This window comes from Micropterus salmoides, unplaced genomic scaffold (genome assembly GCF_014851395.1).
Source record: "Micropterus salmoides isolate LMB-PRFRI ecotype aquatic unplaced genomic scaffold, ASM1485139v1 Ms_hic_scaffold_20, whole genome shotgun sequence".
Classification (NCBI taxonomy): Eukaryota; Metazoa; Chordata; class Actinopteri; order Centrarchiformes; family Centrarchidae; genus Micropterus; species Micropterus salmoides.
In genome coordinates, this window is record NW_024041151.1 from 1,502,947 (window position 1) to 1,506,512 (window position 3,566).

The window sequence follows — 3,566 nt, forward strand, 5'->3', positions numbered from 1 at the left end:
TGACGTTATCAGTTCTACATGTTATCAGTCGTTTTTCACTACGTGACTAAATTGATGTTTCGGCGTGAGAGCGTGTGAAAGTGTCAACAGCGTGAGTCTCACGGTCAATCTGTGAGAGTTAGCAGCTCTGACTGGATGATGTTTTTATGCTCGGTCCTGATTTGCTGCCGAGTCTCTTTCACACTTTGCAGCTACTAAACAAAGCGAATAGAGCACAAATTAAAAAAGTGATTATTGGTATTTATCACTGATAATATTTAGTCAGCGTTCATCTCACTTTGATTTGTCCAGAAACTAAAGTGAAGTCCACGTGTCCTTCATGGTGGGACAGTGTCAGACCTCAGTGCACTTCTTGAGTTTCATGTTTAAATATCAAGTTTACAGTTTAAGAGCTCGATGCGCAGCCGTCACATATAAGCAGGAGACAATCAGAGCGCGTCCAATGCCATTGGTCCATTTTGTGCAGAAGAAGAGTCACATGACACGTCAGACTTTAATGGGAACAATCACAGAGCCTGATGAAGGTAACAAAGATGATCGCTGTGGTGAAACCCGTTATCTCTGACTGCAGTTTAAACCCTTTCACATGACCCCTCTTCCTTTCAGCCTGCAGCTGAGAGAGCGTCTGTATTCCCCTGTTTATTTCTGTTTGTGCATATTAAATACGTTCCTGGGAACCTTTTGCAAGCACAGGTTTCTCGTTTATAACTGTTACTAATTTGCATCATACTTGAATTTAAATCTTTTCTATGAACAATCTCTACTTAATTTAACTTCAGCTTGAAAGCAAATGGAAACACAAATAATCTTTTTAATTTTCTTATTGTAAATAAATTCAGCCGTCAGTTTAAGGTTTCGTCGAGCTGAAGCCAAGAAAGCCTGGATGTGTCCAACCTGCTTCGTAGTACAGCCCTCTGAACACCTGATACACCTGGACACAACTGAACATCTGAGGCTAATGTTTAGCAGCACAAACAGTTTTAGCAGAAAAAGAAGAAGAACAGAAAGGATCGTGCTCCAGCAGCTTCACCGCTTGGACTCCTACTAACTGACTGTTTAAAGTCCTACCTGAGCTCAACAGCAGCAGCAGCACCAACAGGTGATCCATGTCCAGGTAGACCGTCTCTCTGGCCGTCCGCCTGCTCTCTGCTCTGATCATCATGTGCTGTCCTCAGTGTATATCTGCATACAGGAAGAGGTGGAGCTTTACTGGAACACAGCTCATTCAGCTGTCTTTAGTTTCACAGTCAAGAGTCCTCGTCTGAGTCTCTGACACAGGATCAGGGTTTTCTGTCGCCCATGTTTCCAGTTTGACCGGTGGATCAGTCACACTGGTGTCCAGTCTGAGTCCAGTTCTCCCTTTGGACTGTGTGTTTGGTTTCTTTTCTGCACAGCAGAAGTGTTTAACTCCAGCAGGACAAAGAATGAATGTGGAGATTGTCCTGAGCTGACGAGAGTCAGAGTCCCAGTCTGAAGTCTTCTCCCAGTCCGGCTCTGACTGGTTTCCAGTTGGACAGGAAACTGTCTCTCAGTGCAGGGGTGATTTTTGACTCCTGTCCTTCATTTAACCCAGATTCATCACCCAGGTCCCTAAAACCTCTTTGTACAGATTGTGAAGAACAAGCAACCTCGTCTTTTCTGTCCGCTTTGTACGACACCTTCTGCTCTACATGGATCTGATGCCGTCACAGGATTTGAACCAAACTTTATTGAAACGATGCTTCACGTCAAACTGTCGACTTCGTGTCAGTTAAACTTCAACATGTTGCTGAAAAGGTGGATTAAAGGAAATGTTGATGTTGTTTCCTGTTTTATTTTGAAATGTCTCTGCCGTCTGGCTTTATTTCCTGTCTGTGTCTTCCCTGTGATTACCTGATGTGTCTCACCTGTGTTTAATCACCCTGCCACCTTGTGTGTGTGTACAGGTCTCTGTTGTTGGTCCAGTTCTTGGTTGTTCTTGGCTGTTTTCTGGGGATTATTGCATCTGGATTCATCCGGACTTCATTCCTGCCGGCCTCTTCCTCTCAACATGTTTGTGTTTCGGACTCCGCTCCTGGTTTTCCTCTCGCCTGCCTGCCTCATCATCATTGGAAGCTTGTGTTCACCTTGTTTTGACTTAATAAATCATGTTACAGTGAGCTGAGAGTCTGAGCCTGGCTCCTATCCTTTTTACCTGCTGCCACGTTTGACACCACCTGACCTCTGCTCCACCAGGTTCCTCTCTGACGGCAGAACCCGGGGCTTCAAACTGGTTTATACTGGTTGGAAACTGGGTTTAATCTGGTTTTGAAATGGTGTTAAACTGGGTGCACATTTTTTATTTTGGTAAATAAGTTTTGTCCTTCAGGGACGATGTCGACACTCTGTGGTCTGTAGTTAACCTCTCTGAACTGATGAACTGATTACTGACTACAGGCCGGTGTTACCATGGCAACCAGAGCAGGCTGAGGCGTCGCTATCAGATTAAAGCTGTCAGCGTCTTCTTCTTCTTCTTCCTGCTAGATGTGTCTGATCCCACTTCCTGTGTGTTGCTATGGCGATCCAAACAGCACGTGAGCGTCTCAGTGTGCTTGTTTCTCCTTCCTGGTTCAGCTTCCTGTTATTTCTTAGTTCTGATGATTTAGTGAAGTTTTCACATTCGAGGAGGAAAACTGACTCTGAGGAAACGTTTGTTGTTTCCTCCTGTGGGAGCAGTGATGGAAGAAGTACTCACAGCTTTTACTGCAGTAAGAGTACTAATACCACAGTGTACAAATACTCTGCTGCAAGTAAAAGGACTCATTCTGCAGAATAAAATCTATTGTAGGATTCTGATTATTGCTGCGTTCATGTGTTCATCAGGTTCATGTTGCAGCTGGTAAAGGTGCAGCTCATTTTAATGACTTCATCTCCTGCTGGCTGCTTTAACCTGTAATAATACATCATCATTTATTAGCTGCTGATATTTTGTATCTGTAAAGTAACTGGTAACTCCAGCGCTCAGATAAATGGACTGCAGTAGAAGCAGGAAGTAAAGTAGAATCAGCTGAAAGTGGACTTTAATCCAGAACTTGAACATAATGAGCAGCTGGTTGGTTTGAAATCTGCAGACGTTCATATAATGTCCATCCCTGTTAAAGCTGAAGGGAAATAAAAGTCCTGTCTAATAAAAGCTGGAAGAAAAACAATCTTCTGGACTAAATAGAAAACAGGAGGAAATCTCTGGATCTCTGGCTGGAAGAGACGTTTCTGTTCAGACAGTACATATATACAAAAAGCAGCGTACAGAGACTAGAAGTCAGACTGTTCCAGTGGAAACAAGAAGACAAAGTGCAAATCTGCTGCAGGAAACTCTGAGTGCTGCCTTTGTGTAGCTGCAGTAGGTGGATATGTACAGTACATGCATGTGTACAGTATATTCAGCAGCTTTCTCTCTGACGCTGATGTTAAAGCTCAGAGTGGATTTAAACTCTACAGATTGAACGTATATAGTGTCAGATTGTTCCTGACTCGTGACTGCTGTGGGGAGAAGCTGCTCCTGTGTCTTGCTGTTTGGCCCTTCAGAGACCGGTACTGGTAACGCTGCT

At 43.9% G+C, this 3,566-nt stretch overlaps 1 long non-coding RNA gene across 1 annotated transcript; it reads left to right on the top strand.

The window, feature by feature from the left end:
- Window positions 1-1,233: 1,233 nt before the first annotated feature.
- Window positions 1,234-2,151, top strand: LOC119914892. Its single transcript, XR_005446870.1, has 2 exons — window positions 1,234-1,776; window positions 1,926-2,151. It is a non-coding gene; the product is annotated as an uncharacterized LOC119914892 (long non-coding RNA).
- The last annotated feature ends 1,415 nt before the right edge of the window (window positions 2,152-3,566 follow it).